This window comes from Crocodylus siamensis, chromosome 2 (assembly GCF_052110815.1).
Source record: "Crocodylus siamensis isolate JL-2025a chromosome 2, ASM5211081v1, whole genome shotgun sequence".
Taxonomy (NCBI): domain Eukaryota; kingdom Metazoa; phylum Chordata; order Crocodylia; family Crocodylidae; genus Crocodylus; species Crocodylus siamensis.
In genome coordinates, this window is record NC_143396.1 from 236,802,248 (window position 1) to 236,825,722 (window position 23,475).

Consider the following 23,475-nt stretch of genomic DNA (forward strand, 5'->3'; position numbering starts at 1 on the left):
CATTCACTGCCCCCTTGCTCCCGCACTTACTTGTGACTACACATGCCGTATGCCTCAGGGGAGCAGACAGGGCAGGGTTAACCTGCCTGCCTAACTGCTGCTGCCACTCTCTGGGTGGGCTCAGCCTGGAGAAGAGCAGCAACCTGGCAGCAGTGGTAGCAGGGATCAGGCATGCAGGTAAACCCTTCACTTTCTGCTCCCCCGGGACAGAAAGCAAGAGCAGCCACAAGTAAGCGGTGAGGTAGGCAGGGAGGAACCCTGAGGGTCAGAGGAGACTAGAGAAGCCCCAGGGGGAGTGCGAAGGGAGGATTCTTACCTTTCAGTCTTCCAGGCCCCTACTGGCCTGAAGTCTGACTGCTCCAAACTTGAATTAGCACTAACACTGATCAACATTTGTATAGCTCACAGTGTAAGGCAGGGATAGGCAAAATGCAGCCTGTGGGCCGGATACGGTCTCCCAAGCCATTCTATCCGGCCTGCAGGACCCCTAAAAAATTTAGCAAATTAATATTTATCTGCCCCTGGCTGCCTGTCATGTGGCCCTCGATGGTTTGACAAAACTCAGTAAGCGACTCTCCGTCCAAAATAATTGCCTGCCCCGGTGTAAGGTGTAACAAGGCCCTTAGAACTAGTGCTTATTTTGGCTACAGACTTCTGATTACTTAGAGATTTCCTACAGTTCAATTAAGTGAACAGTATTTGAAGATATTTGTATGTGGCCTACTTCATACTGATAAACTATACCATTTTGACTTGACTTTTTTATCGCTAACTGTTTGGCTGGCTTTTTTCCATCTTGTAGACTGTCATTCATTCTGATGGATGATAAAATAGATCATTTTCTGTAATACTCTTAGTGTGTGTGTGTGTGTGTGTGCGCGCGCGCACTATATTTACTCATTGCTCAAGAAATCATTGGTTTAAGCTGAGCAGAATATACGACACTATCATTACTTTCCTATATAAAGCCAAGATTTTGTTAGAATAGCTTAATCTTGGCTTCTGACAGCCAACAAAATTACTTTTTTTGTACCATGAAAGAATAGTGACAGTACACCAAGAAAAGAAAAGAAGGGAAAAACAAGTTTGCATTATAATTCTGGCAACATCAGCCACACTAATAAAGTCAAATTCAATGTTGTTTTACGACTCTGAATTTATGTGACTGCACAGGATCAAAGGATTTGTATCCCACTGGACTACAAGGTCTATAGTTCATGGCAAAAATCTCATCAAAAAGAACATTTTAGTAGTAAGGCTTTTCATTTTAATCAGCCACAGTAATAAAAGAGCTGTTAGGTGTCCAAAAACATTTTCCAAGATCAGAGACAACTTACTTTGTACTGCAACCGATTTTTTTCTTATTGGATCCATACAACACCTCTAGTTAGACTGTGTCACAGAAATTTTTCCCTCTACTCATTTTAAACTATGTCTTTTTTCATATTTTATACACAAAATCCCAGACATTAGTAATGATGCACAGGATCCCTGACTTTACGTACTAGCATCTCAGTTTACTAAAAGAATGGTGGTGAGAACCTCTATTGAGGGAGACAAAGCAGGAAACATTCAGTCCTACCTTCATACATGACAGAAAAAATTCTAATAGAAGAGTATCTTGTCAAAATTTGTATTTTTCAAACTCAATTTGTTAACTGAAGCCACACTTGAGCAAATGATTGAAGTGCATGCTTAAGTTGTAACTAGTATGCTGCAAGTATGAATCATGGTCTTAATGAGCAAATTATAAGTCATATTAAAAGGCAGAGAAATAAAGCAAATGGCCAAGTAGCTGTTACCACTTTCGTGTTTGGATTCATCTAATTCTGAATGTTACCAGCTCCAGCAGAGTTAGTCTGTTAACATTTTAATAAGAAAAAAAAAAGGTTGATTTCTGTCAGCTGCATAAGCAGGGTTTTTCCTAAAACTTACCAGTAGCCATTTAGCAGGAATGAAAAGATAGTTCAGTCCCTTTTGTTCCTACAAAACTGTACTTTGATCTGCTCTAAAGTAAAATAAATGATGTATGAGAAGAATAAAATATTTGTCACTTGCAGAAAGGATCCCTATCTACTTCTGAGTGACCTAAAATACTTGCTCTTGGATACGCATGTTTAGAAATTTAACCACCATGGCACTTGGACTGCTTTTGATGTTTTAGGACTCTGTATAACTGCTGAATCCTGGCTGTCTATTTAAAATCCCAGCGTACATGGTATGGCCCCTTGGAGTTATCCAAGAAGTGTGGATGATTATATTATTTTTTCCTTTCAATAACGGTCATGTTCCTTCCATGTTGTTTTTAATGTATAAATTCCAAATGTACATACTTTTTCACATTAATTTATGACCTTTTCATATGTTAGGTGTCAAGATATACAAAAACCCAGTGGAACTCAAGGGTTAGGGAGACAAGTTACACATAAACCAGTTTAATTGATCAGAAACTAGTTTAAACCTGTAACAGAACAGAAGTTCAGTGCACTTAAACCAGTTTCAGAATGGCTGAAACTGGTTTAAGACAAACGTGGTTGAATGTAATATCAGACTGAACTGATATGGGCCAAACTGGTTTATGAAACTTCTGTCCTAGATCCCTTCCTGATTCAAGTTAAATTACAAGCCCCCAGCATACTTTCCAGCCCTGGGCTGGGCTGTCTGCTCCAGAGAGCAGGGCTGCCCCTACCCCTCTGCTCCCTAGCTGGAGCAGTGAGAGAGTGAGAGAACAAGCCCAGATGGGGAAGCAGCCCAGTTTACCGAAGGGCACAGGGAAGGGGGTTAAATCCCAGAGGCACCTGGAGGCAGGAAGATGAAGTGATGAGCAACCCTGCAGAGTCCTCCTCCTCTAAGTCTGGACTGAAAATCCCAGAGACCTCAGGGGCAGCAGTAAAAGGAACTGAGCACACATCCCATGCTGGCTACATGCCAGAGAGCTGCAGGCATGTGGCTGTGTTTCCTGAATCAAAGGTAATGTCTGTTCACTTCTGTTTCAGTGTAATCTATGCAGTTTAGACTAACCTGCAAAGACTGGATTGATTCAGCCTCAGGCTTTTTGGCTGTCTGTACTTAGCCAAGATGATTCATTCATTCTTTAAAACTAATCCACTAGATCATTTAGATTTTATGATTTAAAACGTTTTGCTGGCCACCAGATTTTTTATGCATGTGTAATCTAGTCCTCTGGAAGAGCTACAAGACAGAGAAAGATGCTGATTAGTAGATGATGGGACCTGTGAAGAGGAATCTGGTCCAATAATGCAAGATATTAAATAGAAAGTATTTGAATCCATTAGGATCATTTCATTTGTGTCCATCCTCCTAATTAGTTTAAAGTAAATGTCTACCTCTAAACAGTGCCAGGTTGACAGGTTTCCAGTTAAGAGGCTCTTAGAGATAAGCAGTGGCAATCATGGGCAACTGGTGCCTCCTAAAACTGGGAGAGGAAGGGGTCCCCAGGGACCGATCACCTCTGCTGGCAGAAGTGCCAGCAGCAAAACCAGAAGCGCTGGCAGCAAAGTGGGAGAGCACGGCCATTCTCAGGGGGTGCACGTGCACGCCGTATGTATCGCCAATGGTAGCAATGGATTGTTACTCCATCACTTTACTAATATATCTTAAACTTGACCTGAAATGATGGAGGATAGCTCTATCTCTTAGTTTTTTTTCCCAGCTGTTGGCTTTTCTGTGTGCAATAGTGTAAATAATTGTCTTATCATGTTCCTATCTGTTGTCTAGAAGCCATATTACTTCCATTATATGGTAGGGAAAATAATTGTCCACTATCAACCTAGAAAAAACTCGCTAATTATCTCTTACAGGGGAGTGGCCCCTTATTAATCCCCTGAACTATCCTATTCCATATATATATATGTCTTTAAGAACTTCTTTGACTGTAGCCAACAACAATGAAATAACAGCTTTACTCACAAACATTTTGGCTATCTCCCAAATACTAAATTAGATAGAGCAAATTCAAGATGGATTTAGATTCTACCAAGATTTCCCTCTGGGCAGAAAGATTACACAATAGAATAAAATGTTGTCCAGGTGCAAAGTTAGTGTTATTGGATCCTTACCCCTGGATTCCAATGCAATGAACATTATTGGACATATTATTTCCTATGCTGGAATTTCTAATATTTCACACTGCCTTAAGAGATCACCAAGAAGTCATTTATGAGTCATCAGGAGTACTTTGTGTGTGTTTTGGGGTGGAAGTAAAGGAGAAGAAGGGATTTGCTCTCAATAGAAAGATTAATCTGAGTAAAGTTGTTCATAATTTTTTAAATATTAATTGTTCCTATATATCTAGGACATATAGGGTCCATCCCCACAAATGTGCATGTGTAGTTTGTGGTGCTACAAACCAGTTTGTGGTGCGACAAAGCACACATGGTGTGCATGCATGCATTTGCTGCACTGCTAACTTGCAATGCACTGGGCTTTTTCTGACATCAGGAGATCCCAGTGTCAAAAACAACCACCACAGAAAAAGGGGCATGGCACAGCATGAACCACCAGAAAAAGAGTCTGGCTAGTGAGAGCCATGCTCTGGCTGCTAGCCAGGCTCCAAACATCTGGTTGCCACAACTGCTGCCCCAGAAGGCCCCCAAAGCCCCAGGCAAGGCTGCTGGGGACAGCCCAGGTGCTCCCCTACCCTATCCAGGGCAATTTGCTATGTGCCAAAGCACACATATGGGGTGTGCCTGGGGACAAATGGCAGCAGCACAAATACAAGCTGCTGCTATTTGTCCCACAGGAAACACATGTGTGGGGAGGATGTATCCATAAGGTGTAGGATCTACAGATGATCTGTTTAGATATGCAATATTCCCCAGGTGAGTTAAATTTCTCTAGTTCCATTATGAACTAGAACATTAGGTCAGGCTTGAAAACACCTGTGATCCTTTCAGTTTATTGGTGGGGAGGGGAGTAATAGCTTCAGACAAAAACCATGTGATGGTCTGTGTGAGCAAATTTTCAATTTTTTTTCAGAACTAACTTTAATGTTGTTAGTAATTATTTAGCTCTATACCTGTGTACAACATTTCTCAAAACGTAAAGCCAGATCCAATTCCACCTCCTAGGTTTCTCTGTGGTGCTTAAACATTTAATGTCAGGTCTGTGTTGCATTTCTGCTGAGCCTGGAATCACTACTAAGGAAATAACCCCTTGATCTGCACTCCCCCCTTGCTCAGTACATATCTAAGCTCTGAAGTTAAGCAGCATATATGGTTTAGAGTGCTTGTGAGCACATGGCCCTTCAGATGGCAATGCAGACAATGAAAGGATGAGGTAAAGGAGACTATTTCTGTTCATAGGAGAATACAGACTAGGTTAAAGTAGGTTTTACAGAAGACTTTAGAGATTGGACATTTGTTATACAGGATGACAAAGACAAGCGCTGAGCAGAGTGAGGAAAACTGAGAGAAAGATGGGGAAATTGTTGAGTCCAAAAGGGGTTTTCAGAAGAAATGGTGTTTTTGAGTGGTGCTTTTGCATCTTTAAAAGATCAGTTTGTTGAAACACTGTCTAGGTCAGACAATTTAGGGTTACATATGTCCAGGTTTTCCCAGACATGTCCTCTTTTTTTGACCCCTTGTCCAGGAGTGAGGGGCACCAGCAGGGGTGGGCAGGGGGCATATCACTGCCCCCCCAGATCATATATACCCCTTCCCCCTTTCCTCCCCCTCCCTCCTCCACAGGTGTCCTCTTTTTATGAAATTGGAAATATGGTAACCCTATAATCTCTCCAAAGGTTGACTCACTTATCTGTTAAGTGGCTTATTGCACTATTATTTCCTAAGTGTCAGTCATCACTTCCTCTTACATGTGTGACTAATTCAAAGTCTTGCCTTCTTATTTTATTTCCCCAAAAAGTATTTGCTTCATTTGATTTGTGTTAGCATTGAAAAGAGAGCACACTAGTGGGAGAGTGAGTTGGATTCTATTCCAACTCATCCATTATCAATAGAAGTGTGACATGAATTTCCTGCAGAATCGTTATGGCTTATGGTGCATGACACTCATGAAAGAAAGGTGGGGGAGAAACTTCTGGATCTACTATGGAGCCACCTCCCCTAGAGGGCTATTCCTTAGGTCACCCCACACTTGGGAGAGTGCCCTATTCTTCTTTGCCTTGCCTGGGAAGAGGGCAAGATATCACTAGGCAATTGGCAGTTGCTGAAAAGCTAATTGGCAAGAAGTGTAGGATGGGGGAGAAAGCTTCCTTTCCTCTCCCCAACTGGAACTCTCCCAGTTTCTGTGGCAGAAGAAAAGTCTCTGCTCCATGCACTCCTTTGGATTGACCTGGAGAACTGAAAAGAGGAGGGACAGGGTCTGAAGGCCACTTTCTTTAGTGTAATCCTCCTGGGCCTCTAGGTTCCTGCCACAGAAGGATAGCCACTTTCTGCCAGTCAGCAGATTGGAAGAAGTGGGGGAAACCTCCAACGCAGGTTGCCCACAAGGCTGTCCGACAGATTGATCCTGGGTAGACTATCAAGGGGCCTCTGTTTCCCTTCCTCCCTTTTCTATGGAGGGAAGAAGGGCGATCTGGAGACCGTGGAACTCCATCACCTGAGAGAAGACTAGTCTTTTAAGTTAGTGCAGGAGGATGAAGTTATTCCTGGTAGAAAGCAATTGAACTTGCTTGCAGAAGAAACAGGTCTCTTCTACAAGAAAACCTTTGAATGATTGTACGCTCTCTTTTTGTATCAGAGAGCAGCTTTTCTTTCAGCACAAATGTAACACATGACCATGGGATCTGTAACTGTCTTCAGCTTTGTATTGCCCCATTTAAGTATGATTATTTAAGTTATGTTTACATAAAATTGTGTTTTGTCTTAACATACACAAGAAGATCTTGTCTTACCCATCACTCCTTGAATCTAGAAAGGGCTAAAAAACACAAATGTAACCCTAATTTTTTTATTGGCCCTTATCACTCAAAGTTACAGATACTATTGTTTTGGCATCACTGAGCTCTTCAAATTTGTTTTCATAAATTCCTTCAATTGTTCATTTCCTTGCAGCTCTTCTCCAGTTGTACTATTGTTTTGTGGGGCAGAAAGGGGATGTAGGCAAGGGAGGAAGTCTTTATAGCAGTTATTTTGTAACATAAGAATTTAACCTTGGTTGAAGAAATCACTCGTTCAATAATAATTTTCATCCAGGAAAAAAAATAACAAGTAAAAAGATGAAATAAAGAAATAAAATATCATAACAATTAGTCTATTAAAATATAAGAATGGAGTGTTGAGATAAAACTTCTCCCATTACCAGTAAAACTTTAGGAAAATTAGTGTATTTAGGATGTGGGAGAGAGACCTTTGAGTATATTGTGGGTTTTAGGATGACCATCTTCAAATTGCTAGATATAGTCAACGACCCATTGTTAGAAAATTATTTCCTTCAAAAATGTTTTCTGCCCCTATAGTGAAGACGTCTGTGGAGAAGTGCCTTCTGGGTTACATTGTATGAAGGAGAGTCCTATATAAATCACGTATAAAAGCCAGAGACTTGATTATATTTTTGTAAACATAATGGAAGAATAATGCAGCTTGGTCATCTAGATTTATTTTTTTATAAGTGCAGCAATTTTAATAGTATATTTTATGTCCAGAGTGCTCAATACCATACCTCAAATGGTTAAGATAAAAAATGAATGTTGGAAGGACATTTGTTTGGGTTTCTGGATGTTTAATGATACTTGGAACATCAAAATATGATCTTAATTGCAGTATAACATAAGCAGACAACCTAATTTTGGAAAGGATAATATCTCATTTCAGCTTGATTTTTTGTGTGCATGTGATAGAATAACTATATGCCTAGTGTATTTTTGTTGGTTTTATATATACAGTAACCTGTGATTGATATCCTCTTCCTTAATGTGTTGCTTATTGAAATGGTAATAGTTCCAAGAATTGCAAATCAGTCCCTACCAGTAATTGCAAGAAGTGCATTTAAATCAAAGTTCATATTTCATAACAGATCAAAGTTGGTATATACTTTGTGAAATACCTTCAAAATAAATGTTTAAATTATCAAATCTGAATAGAGTCAATGTCTAAATGTTAAGAAAATGTAAAGCTATCTGTAGGGTTATATAAGAGCATTGCTCTTGCTATCAATAAAATACCTATATATTGCTATATGAGTGAATATATCTTCAGGATGTGCCGTAATATGAATATTTTTGTAGAGAGAATTACTCTATCTGCACACACATTTCTTTACCAACTACTCGTATACTAATAATGGTGCAGTAATAAGAAATTTAGACTGTATAAATGGAAACAGTATTTTATGCATCTGCTTCAGCCAGAGTTGCTTCCCAGCTATTTTATATGATATTAATTTGTTTTTATAAAAGTAATCTATTTAAAATTTCTGAATAACATTCACAAAAAATTGGATTTTAAACAAAGTAAATATTTAGAGAACTAAGAATTTTTAACAGAGAGCCATAAGTTGTGTTATTTTGCTGTCAGTAACAGGAATTATTTTAACTACATGCCCTTGAACACAGTATGAATTTAGCATATGCAACTGGTTAGGTTTTTGTAAGAAAAGTATTTTGATTTTTACACAAATTGGCAGAGGGTTAATTTTTCTCATCCAAATGTCCTTTGATTGTTAAATCTCTGATTAATGCTGCTAAAATTTAAAACAAATGTACATTTTCTTTGGGAGCAGTGATTTAAAAATATTTTTTGTGTGTCAACAGATAAAAAATATCATAGTTGATCCAAAGATGAAGTAAAAAGGAAAAAACCTACAAACCACAACTCAAGAAAAAAGTCACAGAGTGTTGTGGGAGAAAAAGGTTTTGTTCCCATTGTAGCTGGGCATAACACTTTGAGGCCCAAAATACTTATGTGCATTTTGTGGGTTTTTTAGACTTGATTTTAAAATCAAATATTGCAGTAACAACTCAGGAGCAGTTCCTATTTTTAAGGTGTTTTTTCCTCACAAATATTAAAAATGGTTACTACAATCCCATAATTTTCACCCTATTGTGAGAATACAAAAAATGATAAGATTTAACTGGGAGCAGCCTGCTGTCTGAAACTCTATCACTGAAACTGTACTAGTTCTAATAATCGTCAATGCAAATGAATAAAATGGGTGAGCTTAAATGTCTCCCCTATACATAAATATGCTACACTTCAGGAAAGCTTTCATTTGAGCCTCAGTTTCAAGATTTGGGGCATATCTTTTGGTTCATTTAAAGTTCAAATGACTGTTCTACTCTTAAAAGTGATGTGTAATCACTTTGCAGAATTCAGACTAGAATTAAATAAGCAAAAATAGTTATGACAAAAATCATACGTAATAAAATAAACATTTGACCTTCGGTTTTTAGGAAAAATTATGAATATTGTTTGACCTAAACCAGACTAAAGAGAGAAACTTCCAGTATCTAGCAATTATATATTTCCAGGCTACTCTGAAATGGTTACAGACTGTATTGATAGTGCCAAAGAATGGTGTCCGGCTAGTATAATCCAGCAACAAAGTTGTTGAATGCAGCAGGATATCTAGGTTTGTAATTTCCTTATTTTGATTTATATTATTATTATGAAACACCTGGGCAGTTCCAGTACACGTTTAGAAAAGTTCCTCACTCACTTTCACCATATAACCCAAAGGACTAACACAGGTTAGTCTGTCGTGAATAAATTGCATTTAGTTCAATGCACAAAATTGCAGGATTAAATTCAGCCACAATCACTTAAGTCACTGTGCATTGTACTTGCTGTACTCAAGTTAGGTCTACCCATATAGTCAACTATCAGTACAGAACATAAGAGATTGTGTTTAATTCCATTATAATTAAACAATTTCTCTGATGCAAATTCCATGTTTTGTTAGAAAATCTCCAGACTATATAGTAGTGAAATTGGTGCTGGTCTTTGGGTGTTTTTATTCAATTAAGCACTCTAGCATCAAGTTCTGTGGATTTTAAGAACTGTACAATGTCTTGGTACCTCTTTCAGTCATTCTGTTTCCCCTCAAGTATGTATTTCCACTGTATTAGTTTACCAGTTTAATGGGTCCCAGAGTGGGCAGTCTGAATCAGTGTGGATAATGTACCTTCTGTTTTAGTGCTTTTTCCCCATCCATGTCTGCTCATGCAGAAAATGGTAGCAGAGTTTACTTATAAATGGAGAGCCATTGGGAAGATATGGGGATATACTCAACTGCAGAACATACATGCTAGAACAACCTACATTTTTTCCCAGGTAAAATGTATTGGCAATTATGAAAAGTCTCTCAGTTATCATTGGTTCACGAGACTTTAATGACACAGCATGCTGTACCCTAGCAGTGATCTAGCAGGGGATGTGTGTGGGGGGGGGGAAAGGGGGCTGTCTTAGGAAACAACATAATGAGTGCTAAATTTATCACTGGAAGATAGAGATGTTAAGGGTGTGCAAACATGATTCTTGAGGATATATAGATGTAGAGCATGTCGAAGGACCACAGAGTGGAACCACTTGAGAGTCCAGTCCTATTAGTCAGGCAGCTAATATGCCACCAAACTTGTCACTATGGTGGAAGAAACTCAGCAAGATTTGTAAAATTCAGATAAATAGTGCAGCCAGCTGAACTAAAGAACTCAAGACAAGACATTTGGAATAGGCTTGGAAATGCTTTAATCAAAGGTGCAAAAATGATCTGCAGCTTGTATCCCAAGTGGGAAGGAGTGGGGAGGGAGATATGTATGGAGCCTTTCTTTAATATCCTAACTAGATGAATAACCACTTCCAAAAGGATATTAGGAGAAAGCAGAGAGTCTACAAGGAATGGAAAAGGGATTGATCAGCCAAGAAAGCTGTGTTTCAGAGGTCAAGAAGAGTAGTGAAAAAGAGAATTGCCAAAAATCAAGCTGAGTTAGAGCATGCAAAGGAAATTAAAAGAAATAGCAACAAGATTCTTCAGCCATAGAACTAGAAAGGAAAGAAAGAGATGGGGTCCCTATGCAGTTGAGGATGGGGCAAAGATTAAAGATAGGTTGGATCACTTTGCCTCAGTTTTCATTGATGAGAATAAAGTTGAAAACTGACAAAATCAAAATAACTGATGGATAGCAGCATGTGAAAGCAGGTAGCAGGAAGTAGAAGTGAAACTCAGAAGAGTTTAATGTGTTTAAATAAAGGTTAATGGATAATCTTTGTCCCTGAATTCTGAAAGAACTGGTGCATAAAATAACAGGTTTAACAGCAAGGATTTTTAATAAATCTTTCAAGTAAAGAAAGGGTTGTATCTTCTGAATGGAAATTATTGGTTAGGATGGAGTAGATAGGGCTTGCACAATTTCTGATCATGCTTTGCAGTTATTAAGCTTTTACTTTGAGGGACACAAAGCAAGCTAAAAAGTTCATCCAGGATAGAAACAATATATTGTACCACCAACTAATACCATTGACTGATGGGGTTAGATCAATGTGGGGTTATAGGTTCACTATCACATTGACTGATGGGTTTTCCATGTGAGGGTGGAGGGGTCAGGGCCTCTGGTCCTGGTGGGAGACAGAGTCCCTTGCCCCTAACCCCCCATGAACACTACTTGCCTCCCAATCCCTCTAAACCCCCATACAGACCCCCAATCACAGCCCTAATCTCCCTAATGTGATTGGGAGACTGGTACGGTGGTGAGGGAAGGTAGGGGGAGTCCAGTAGAGCTGTCCGTTGGGCTCCCAGCCTCCTTGCTGCACCAGAGCCTTAAACTGGAAAGGTTCTGGTGTAGTAAAGAGGCTGGGAACCTGACAAATACTGGACTGGCAAGGCTCCAGTGTGGTGTCAGGGTTAGGAGCCAAGAGGTGGCAAGGCACAGAAGCCAGTCCTAGCCCACATACTGCACAATACATAATACATATTGCAAAATAGTAAAACAAAAAAGGCCACATGCGTGGGTCTTGCCTACATCTTAATTATTCCACCTTTTGTAAGGCCGCATTACTTTAGGCATGTCTATAATGTGTTCCCTGTGTTTGCAGGGAGGGCAGTTCTCAAAAATGGTCTACCCTTCTGCTCACATGTGCATGCACCAATCCCAGAAATGAGGAACTGAAGATGCTCCAGGGGCATCCTACATGACCACTCTCAAGGTCTCTGTCTCCTGCTTTCTTGAGGACAGCTCTGGGAGCTTTTCTGCCTCATTTCTGGGTTTGGCACATATGATTGGGAGCATCTGGGAGGTGCATATTCAAAAATAATCTTTTCTTAGAGCAACAGGAACATCATGTACACACAGGTTGTGTACAGATGTGTTGGGGATTTTTTTCTTTGGTTTGGGATTTTGATTTAGTTTATTTGTTTGTTTCATTGTTTCTTGGGGGGGGGGGGGGGCGGCTACCAGGCTACTGTTCTCCCAAATCAAAAATGGCATTTCTGAGAGAAAAATAAACCAATTCCAACCCATGACAAGTCATTCTTAGAAGAGATTCCTGGTAGAAACTTCTCACTTCAGAATCCCTGGCATGAAAAGCAGGGAGCAGGCTTTGTCCTGCTTCTGTGTCCAGGGACCAGGAGTACAGCAGAGAGATCAGCGCCACCCACTGCCTACTTCTGACTCAGAATCCCCTGCAACAGGGAGCAGGCAGGAGGTTTTTCCCATTACTTCTCCTACTTGGCTCCCTGAGACTGAGAATAGAGTGGAGGAGCAGCTGTCTGCTCCTCCCTGCCTGCTCCTTAGAGGGGGGAGCATACAGGGGGCTTTGCCCAACTGCTCCCCTTCCCTTCCACCTCAGTCCAAGAGGGAAGAGGACATTGCCTCTTCCCCAGACTGGGCACTGCCAGTGGCTTTGCTTCAGTCTGCCCTCTACACTACCCCTGGAGACCAGGTTCTCCACACTCATTCCCCAGACCCTGGTCTCAGGGAGGTTCAGGGAATCTTTCCCCACTGCTCCACGCTCCCCAGGAAACAGGGGCTAGGGACAGACATTACACATAAACCAGTTTATATGATCAGAAACTGGTTTAAACCTGTATCAGAACAGACATTCAGACAAACATAAACCAGTTTAAAAATGGCTGAAATTGGTTTAAGATAAAACCTGTTTTAATGTAGTATCAGACTTAACTGATTTGGCTCAAACCAGTTTATGCAATGTCTGTCCCACACTCCTTGCTAGTTTAAGATAAACCAGAGAGCCCCAGCATCCTGGCATGCTCTTTAGGTTGGGCTCTCTGCTCCCTTCCAGCCAAGCTGGCCCTGCCCCTCTGCTCCCCAGCTCAAACAGGGGCAGTGGTCTGGGCAGGGAGAGGCTTAATTCCCCCTCTCTATCCCACTGGCAGGGACCCAAGCCAAGTGTGTCAGGGGCACCCCACCTTCCTGCTGCAGCAGTGGGGCACCATGGCTTGTGAGGCAGAGGTGGGGCAGAGGCAAGGGTTAGTCTCCCCTCTACCTCCACTGGCAACTGGGTCTGCACACCTTGCAGATGCATTCACTCCCTGAAGGGGAATAGGCCCCTGCTGTCCTCTCTGTGGGACACTGGAGAGAGAAGAACTAACCCTTGTCCCTGCCCCCCACAAGGGGTCCTGCCAGCTAGCATCTGGCCATGACCCTGCCCAGCTGCTGCAGCAGGAGGAGGCAGGGCCCTTGCTGTCTTAATGTGGGGGAGTGCCACTGTGGGGGAGGCAGAGCTCTGGGGGGCTGGGCATTATGGCACTGGGGTCTGGAGCCACCACCAACCACTGACCCCATGGCAGGCAGCAGCTTTCCTCACCCTGCACCCCCCCACAAGAGGCTCAGGGAAAACTCCCCTCTCACAGCTCCAGTGGCCAGGTGGGGCACAGCCATGGGGTAGGGGCTACAGCTGGACTGCCTTTTTCAGCACCCCGGCAGCAGCAGGCCCCATCCCATCATTACAGGCGAGGACCAGCAGCCCTCGCTGCTTGTGCCCCTGTGCTGGCTCCAGGCCCACCTCTCCAGGCTGAGCAGCAGCTGCTACGGAAGAAGCAGCTCCTCCTTCTGCCAGCACTTCCAAGTGCAGTTAGCCGGAGCTGGCACTGGGCTGCCCTGCACCTCTGATGCAGCGGAGACTTTTTTTTTAAGCAGGGTAGCCCACTTCCAGCTCCTGGCAGCTGCACTTGTAAGCACCGGCCACGCAGGGCCAGTACCAGGCTGCCCTGGATCTCCACCAGCTGCTGGGAGCTGGTACCCCCAGGTGGCTGCATTTGGAAGCACCAGCAGTAGGAGGGGGAGGTGGTGCTTCTCCCACATTGCTGCTTCTCAGCCCAGAGGGGCAAGTCTGGAACCAGTGCAGGGTCAGGGCTGCGGCGCTGGTCCCCACCTAGGGAACAGGTCACACATAGGACTGGGACCTGTTGCTGCCGGGCTGCTGAACAAGGCAGTCTAGCTGCAGACCACCCACAGCCGAGCTGCATGGCCCAGCAGGACTAAGGGATCACCTGGGGTCCAGGCAAAGCCCCTCCATGGTCCTGATCTGCCTAGCCTGTGGAGCCTGGCCATGCCCTGTCTGGCCACTATAGCTGCAAGGGGGGAGTTTCCCTGAACCCGAGCCTCTTCCAGGGGGGAGGCTGCAGGTCAAGGAAAGCTGCTGCTTGCCACGTGGTCAGCACTGGGGGGCAGGGCTCTGGACCCCAGTGCCTCAGCTCCCAACATTATGACAGCAAAGGCTCTGCCCCTTCCCACTGCAGTAGCCAGGTGGGGGCACAGCCAGACACCAGCCAGCAGGACCCCTTCTGGTGGGCAAGGACAAGGGTTATTCCTCCTCCCTCCAGCATCCTGCAGAGGGGACAGCAAGGACCTATCTCCCTGCAGGGAATGAGTGAGGCCAGGAGGCAGGCAAACCCAGCTGCCAGTGGGGCTAAATCGCCCCCTCTGCCTCACAGGCCATGGTGCCCCACTGCTGCAGCAGGAGGTGGGGGGAGCCCCTGGCAGACCTGGCTTGGGTCTCTGCCAGCGGGATAGAGAGGGGGACTTAAATCTCTCCCTGTCCAGTGAAGCCGGGACTGCCCCCCCCAACTCACACACAGGTTCTCTGCAGCCAAGGGCAGTCTGTAGTGCCCCTGGCTCCTGACCTGAGCAACTGCAGGCATGTGGCCGCATGTCTGCTCTGTTACAAACTGGTTTGACCTAGGCAGATTAGACTAACCTGCAAAGATTGAATCAATTCAGACTCCGACTTTTTGAATGTCTGTCCCTAGCCAGGAGGACTGGAGCAGCCACTGCTCCCTATGCCTGCCCCACACTTGAATCACCCTGGTATCAGGAAGGCATTGAAAGCAGGAGAGAGAAGGCCACCACAGGCTGAACCCCTACACGCCCCTTTTCAGAAATTTCCACCAGTAAAAATTGACACCTGAACATGGCAACAGTTTGTCTCTGGCTGGGAGGTACAAATCATACTCTGTTTCACTCTTTAGGTGTGCATGCACAATATAAGGCAGCAATATGGTGAAAAACCTGAGTGAACCCTGTACATGTTAGGCCCCAAATCAGAAGCGGCATAGGTGTCTTTGTGTGGTGCAATATCTAAACTTACTAGTTTCCTGCGTTATAACCTATAGACCAGAGATTTCCAAGTCATCCTCTGCCTTGGACAAGATCTAGACTATAAAAGATTTCCCCACCTGAAGCTTGGCTGGAGCAAATTCTGGTTATTTAAGTCCATGTTATGTTAATAACATCCTGCCTAGTCCATTTTTAATATGGAGAAAATGGAAAGAGTTTTTTAAATGGAAAACTGCAAAATCAGATGGAACCAAGCAAAGGCATTTTTCCAGTTAGTAGCTCCACCTTTCTTTCCCCCTTAACCCACCCCCTGTCAGAGACCTCAAGTTTCCTTATTTTTGCCATTACTTTATTTCCTGATGAATTCTTCTTGCAGCCTCCTTAATTGAGCTAACTCACCATAACTTTTGCTCAAAATGAAACAAAGTTAGAATTGCAATGTTTTTGTTATGCTTATATTGCTATGGAAGCTTAGAGATAGAGCAGTTATATCATAACAGTTGTTATTACCATTATTTGATGCTGATACAACTGTTTCATCTGCCTATACCCTAATATTAATGCAGATTATTTCCTTCATCTTCCATAATGGAATTTTTGGTAGAATTTAAAATTAAGTTATTAGTAAAGGGAAAAATAATTTTGCCCATATTAAGAACAGACTATGCAAGATTTTATTAACATAATATGGATTTAAATAACCAGAATTTGATTCAGGCAAACTTGGAGTGGGGGTGGGGATTTAAGTCTTTTTTTATATATATGCATTGGTTCATTTAACTGTATTTTAAATTAGGATTGTAAACTTTTATCTCATGTTCTGTTCAGCTAGCATCTGAAGTCAGGAACTAAAGTGACCTGGTTGTTTGTGCTACTGTCAATTTAGGAAAAGATTCTGAAATTGATGATTAGCTGACTTTGCTGAAAATGCTGATTTATAGTTATATTAAAAGTTCTTTTTTTAATAATGTTTTAAAATTTTTTCCAGGAGACATCATTGTTTTGAATATAGGTAAAATAGCTAAACGAATGTGGTTCATTGCACTTTTGAAATACAGTTAATAATTATAACAGACCTCTCATTTTTTTCTGTTTCATATGCTTTGCTTGTTAGGACTCATTGTCTTTTAGTCCTAGGTCATTTTTCCTGTACTAATAGGTAAATCCTACTGATAATATTTTAACCCAAGTGTCAAATTCTCTTTAGTACAGAAAGAAGAAGTTTGGGGAATTCTGTTCCTTACAGTTTATGACCAGAAAAATACAGAGAAAATATGATGACTCTTAACTGATCAAAAAAGAATAATTCTGTTTATTTGTCACAGCAGAAAATTATTTAAAAATACAAATCAGTAAAAGTTACTGACTGAAAGACAGCTTTCATTGAGTTAAGCCTACAATTGTGTACTGCACAGTGTACTGAAACACAAAAATCCAGAATAGAAAAAATGTATATACTGTTTTCACAATTGCTTTGGCACCTTATCAAATCCATCTCATGGCTTTGACAAGATACTCTGCTTGTCTTAGAATATTTTTAGGGTACGTGGAGTTCCACCAAGTCTCCACATCCTGCATGATTTTGTGCTGTGGGATGTTCAGCTCTGCTTCTTTGTCCCACAGCATCTTGCCCCCCTTGATGCTCCTGTGGAAGTAGCCTGCCACCTTCTTGGATTTGGAAATGAGCTTGCTGGTGGTGTTGGCACTGTCACTGGCAACCCTGTCCCTCTCCAAGGTGTCCCTGACAATGAGGTGGAACTTATGTGCCTCACAGTGGTTGCCAACAAAGTTGGCATCACAGACCATCTTGACCATATTGGCCCCTTTGTCACTGACCATGAACCCATGGGTGAGCTCGCCCTGCCTAACAAGTCACCCCTGTATCAAGCGGTTCATGGCCCCCATGATCTTGGTTGCTGTGTGGGACTCATCCATCACCTCAGCTTGAAGGAGAGCCCACCAATGGCCTGATTGGTCGCACCAGTGCCCTTTGAGGGAGAGGTATGCATGATCTCCACCCTGGCTGTTCCAGATGTCCAAGGTGAACTATAGGGCCACCTGCAGACCTGCCTTGTGCAGCTTCTCCCTCAAGTACTCCCTGCATGCCTCATACAGAGAGGACACCACCATCCTGCTGAAGGTGGTGTGTGTAGGCACTTGGTGGGATGGGACTACCAGCACTATGAGCTGCCTGAACCCCGGCCACTCAACTAAGGAGAAGGGCTGGCCATTGACAGCAAGCATCTCCCCAGTGCCCTTTCTGTCCGCCTTTCCCCCACTGTTCCAGGGTGGCCTGCCTCTGCTTTGGGGGCATGAGGGCTTTGGAGTGAGAGGGGGCCTCTTGGGCATGCTCCCGCTGGTGTCAGGCTGACAAGGAGCAAGGGCAAGGGGGTGGCTCCAGCAGAGATGCATCAGCATCCCCATGGTGCTCATGTGTTTTGTTTCCTTGCCCTGGCTGGTTTTGGCTTGGCAGCGCAGGCAAATAGCATATGTGGGATCATCCGCCAACCCAAAATGATCCCAGATCACACTACCCGGTCACTTCTGGGGCATGGGTGCATGTGTGCATGCTGCAATTTCCCTCTCCTCAGCAGACAGACACACAGCAACAGGAGGAGCAGACTAAGCTGAGCCATTTGCCTCCACAGCCTCTACCTCAGCCTCCTCTGAAGTGCCTTCTGGGGCCTTCTGAGCACAAACTCAGCTGATTCCCACTCCTGCCCCAGAATTTCCCTTGCTAGGGCACTCGGATCCAGTTCCACCTCTTCCTCTGGCACTGGAAGGGTCAGCATTGGAAGTGAAATGGGAGTGGAGGAGACTGTCATGCTGGTGCTGCTGCTGCTGCTTGTTGCCATGGTGGTGATGGTGGGGGTTAGGGTTGGTGCTCTTGGAGGGGGTGCAGTCTCAGTCTCATGCACAGGCATTGGCACGGGCACTGGCACTGTTCCCCTCTCCTTGCTGCTTGTGGAAACCTCATCCCTGCTACTTGTAGGAAAGAGTCTGCATCTCAGTTTAGGGTGGGGGAAACTTACACCTCTCCTAGCCATTCTTCTGCCTTCCCTGAAAGCTTGCCAGCTGCCTTTCCACCACACTTTACGGTGTGTTTCATAGTGTCTTGTTTTTATACAAATATATAAATGTATCTGAGTTCCTATTATCTAAGGTGTGTAGTCTATGCTACAAGGTAGAAATGTGTCTGCGTTCCTATGTAGATTCTGTAAGGTGTGTAATCTATGCCAAAACATATAAAAGTTTCTCCCTTCCTATATAAATTCTATAAGGTATGTAGTATATGCTGCAAGGTATAAATGTATAGAAATAAAATGTATCTCCCTTCCAGTCTAAATTAAATTCTGTAGTGTAATATCCAATATAATTATAAAATTGAAAAGAATAAATCAATGAATATCATAATAAAATAAAAGGGTCAAGAAGAAAGCAAAAGATATTATGGAATCCCACTTGCTAGGCTAGGCTAGCAAGTAGGAAATCTTTCAAATCAATGCTAGTAGTAGCCTTTATTGTCTAATGCTCCTGAGCTGCTGGAAGACACAGCTCAGTAACTGTAAGACCCCAAGGCAGAAAGCAGGCCAGTTCAAACAATGCTGCCTTTTATGCAGTTTTTCCATCCCTCCCCCAAAACACTGGGATTGGAAGGGACCTCAGGGAAGGATCAGTCACTGGCCAGCTACACAATCAATATGAGAGCAGTTCTTCCTCCCTCTTAGCCCTCCCTCTCCTTACTTTCTGTTTCCCTGCAGGCAAGCCCAGCTTGAGCTTCGAAACTCGAAACATTTTGAAACTTTCAAAACATTTTGTCTGCCCTCATTTCATTTTGATTTCATTGCTTCAAGCTCAAAACAAGTTGAAACGAAACAACAGGCAAAATTTCGCACAGTCCTAGAAGCAAGTTTGATTTTTACAGGAAAAGAAATTAGAAGTGGTGTCTGCATTTAAATACCTTAGAATCTATATTTAAAGTATTCTGAGCTGGAATAAACATATTGAAAAGGTAAGCACTAGAACAAAACAAGCCTTGGGTAGAGTTTAATCCTTTTACAATAAGATGTGCAAAATAGCAGTCCTGGCAACACTAAAGAGTTATATGTCTAAGGTAGAGTGTATTTTATTGTATGAAACGAAACCCTAGGATCCTCACCCCATGGTTCAACTCAAAAATAGAAAAGATTTTTAATTACTCTTTAAGTCAGCTTTTATCTGTACATAATTCTGTGAGGGGGGGAAAGGGTGCTTGTGCGTTGTAAAACAAAATACACTAATATGAGCACTTTAGTTTAATTAATCATAGAATCATAGAATCAGTGAGTTGGAAGGGACCTAGACAGATCATCTAGTCTGACCCCCTGCTATGGGCAGGAAGGAGCACTGGGGGTGGCAGGGGTCATAAGACCCCAGCCAAGTGCCTATCCAGTCTCCTCTTGAAGATTTCCAGGGAAGGTGAGAGCACCACCTCTCTGGGAAGCCTATACCAGGCTCTGGCCAACCTTATAGTGAAGTAGCTCTTCCTAATATCTAACATAAACCTATCCGCCCTCAGCTTGTGGCCATTGTTCCTGGTGACTCCAAGGGGGGCCCTGGTGAACAGACTTTCCCCGGATCCCTGCTGGTGGCCCCTGATAAGGTTGTAGGCAGCCATAATATCCCCCCTCAGTCTCCTCTTGCGGAGACTAAAGAGATTCAGCCTCTCCTCATAGAGCTGGCCACGGAGGCCCTCAACCATATGAGTGGCCCTCCTCTGGACCCTCTCCAGGTTCTCCACGTCCCTCTTGAAGTGCGGCGCCCAGAACTGGACACAGTACTCCAGCTGCGGCCTGACCAGCACCGCATAGAGGGGGAGCAAGACCTCTCTGGACCTGTTAGTGATGGTGTGTTTAGTTAGTTGGTGTGTGACAGGGTGCAGTTGGCTCTGCATATTGCTTCATCGCATTGATGACTTGTATTCATCCTGGAGTCAATCCTGACTCCAAGATCCCTCTCTGCCTCTGTGCTGCTGAGAGGGTCAGCCCCTAACCTATAACCATAATGCTGGTTCCCTCTCCCCAGGTGCAGTACCCTGCACTTGTCCTTGTTGAACCGCATCCTGTTCAGATCCTCCCACTTCTCTAACCTTTCCACATCTGCCTGGATGCGGTCCCTGCCTGCCGGTGTATTCACTTTACCCCACAGCTTGGTGTCATCAGCGAACTTGAACAGGGTGTACTCCACACCCTCGTCCAGACCGCTAATGAAGATGTTGAACAGCACCGGCCCAAGGATTGAGCCCTGGGGAACTCCACTGCCCACACCCTCCCAGGTTGACATTGACCCGTCCACCACCACCCTCTGGGTGTGCCCCTGGAGCCAGTTTGCCACCCATGTGACTGTGCATTCGTCAGTGCCGCAGTCCCTGAGCTTGTCCACCAGAATTGGGTGGGACACGGTGTCGAAGGCCTTCTGGAAGTCCAAGAAGATGACATCGACTTCCTCCTTCACATCTAAGCTCTTTGTTACCTGGTCATAGAAAGAGACCAGATTAGTCAGGCAGGATCGGCCTTGCACGAACCCATGCTGGTTACCCCTCAGCATCACTTCCCCTGCAGGGCCCTCACAAATGTGGCCCTTGATCATTTTTTCAAAGACCTTCCCCAGGCTAGAAGTGAGGCTGACTGGCCTGTAGTTACCAGGCTCTTCCTTCCTCCCCTTCTTGAAAATAGGGACCACACTGGCCCTTTTCCAGTCCTCAGGGACTTGGCCGGAGCACCGGGCGTCCTCAAACAGCCGTGCCAATGGCTCCGCAATGACACCAGCCAATTCCCTCAGCACCCGCTGGGCCCTCCAACTTGGACACATCTAAGCCCTCCAGGTAATCCTTAACTAGGTCTGAACTAACAGGCGGGGGACTTGTATCCTTCCTGGGCCTCTCTATGCTATCACTCGAGAGCTCCCCATTGTCAGCAGACAGGAACACGGAGGCAAAGAACTTGTTTAAGAATTAAGAATTCTAAACTAGTGGATCAAAATTACATTTTTTTATGCCTACCAGATACCCCAAGGAGTGGGTTTTCAAAGTCTTTTATTTTCCAAATAAACCTTTGTTTGTATGGTTAAGTATCATCTGTATTATCCTCCAGAAAAATAACCTGAGAAATATACCAGACCAGTATTTCCTCTATACATAAATTAAATATTTTAAAAAGCCAGCATTCAGACAGATATGTAGACAGTGAGACTTTCTCAAATTTCCCCTCTTTTGAGATTAATAAAGCACTCATTCAGCCAAGAAGCCTGCCTATCTGCAGTACGAAACTACAAACAGTGAGTACACGCTTATGAGGTCTGCAGGTGTTAGGGACAGGTGGCATCAGACCCCACATTTAGACAGAATTTTGTGTGAAAAAATGAAATAGATCATTTAAATCACTACTTGCTTGCTTTTACAAAAATAAGGGGGAAATGGATCTCTCCATCGGTGACAAATTTAAATACTGAGCTACTGAAGAAAAAGCAGTTTGTCTTTTCTCTAACAACTCAGAGCCTGTCCTATACTCCATTAAGTATATTTTTATTTCTTTCACAAAGAACATGGGCCAAAATCAAATAGACTTCCCCTGTTTTACATTATTGTCCTTTGCTTCTTCGTATCCATTCTTATCACTGTGTAGGTTTTATTTTTTATTGCCATAGTCTGTGTTAAGTCTGTGTAAACTTGTATAGTGAATAATTTTATTGACTGTTTTTAGCAAAACTGTAAGTTGCATAAATGCTATTTATATGTTATATATAGTCACATTCATTTTATTGTGTTTTTTAGTTAACTAAACTATATGTAAATAAACTATCATTACCACTACCTAGTATGGATCTTCTGTAAAAGGTGTTGAAATGGAGCTACTTCCAGAAGAAAGGACTTGTTCATTAATGGTTGGAGGATATACTGGTCAGCTGAGGAAAAAAGAGAATTTACCCCAAATCTTTATTTACTCTGCCTTTGACACTGACAGTACTTCTTTTACACTCAGTTTTTGTCTTTGCTGTCTATACTGGGGGGAGGGGTTGAGCCTTTCAGTAGTAAGAGGGGAGGAAAAGACATTGTTTTTGAAAATGGAAAATGTAAAAGATGTAAAAACTACATAAACTGGCAGTGAGAATTAGGAATAAGTCAAGTACCTAAAACTAATTTCAGTTAATTTTTAAGAAACTGACTACAATTCAAAATGTCTGCCTCTCTTAAGTGTATTTAATTATTTTGTAAATTGCATTTTATTGCATGATATGTGATTAAGATATGTTTAAATTATTATACAATACAATGCCTGAGTTTAAACATGTACAAAAATATAGAACCTTTATTTAAGGTGTAAAAAAACCAAAAACAAAATCCACAACCAAGAAAAACAAAATAATTTGTGAATGAAAAAAGAAAACCACTGAAATATAAATAATTATGATAAAATGAAACAAAGATAATTCAGGTGCATCAAATTGAAAGATGGAAAATGCGATCCAAAATGTAACATATAAGCAAAGAATTATTATTCTTTACATATGTGAATGAGGCCAGACTACACTCATTCTGGGATTAAATAAATTACATAGATCCATGCATCTTTTCTGTTTGGTGGAAGGCATCTGAAAGTGGGCAAAGTATTTCAGACCTTGAGCAGAAGCTGCATAATACTTACTTCTGTACTTCCCTTTGACTCACCATGAATGGCAGAAAGGGAATATGGATCATTGTTCTGACCTTTCCTTTCCCACTAGCTCTTTGGAAAGAGCGTGGTGTGTGTTCATGTGGTCCACATTGAACTTGATTCTGGACCCAAGATTCAGGAATCACTGACATGACTTTTCAAAGTAGGGAAGGGCCCTTATGCATTTGCACTAAGGAAAGTTAAAATGTAGACCATATTTAACTGAGTATTCTGAGTAATCAATATTATCTATGAAATATGCTTCACTGAAGAAAAATTATTTTTCTCATCAGT

At 42.8% G+C, this 23,475-nt stretch overlaps 1 protein-coding gene across 4 annotated transcripts in view; it reads left to right on the forward strand.

Moving 5' to 3' along the window:
- Nucleotides 1-23,475, forward strand: part of FMN1 (formin 1) — a 251,494-nt gene that overhangs the window by 76,899 nt on the left and 151,120 nt on the right. The gene's annotated exons all lie outside the window — the stretch shown is intronic.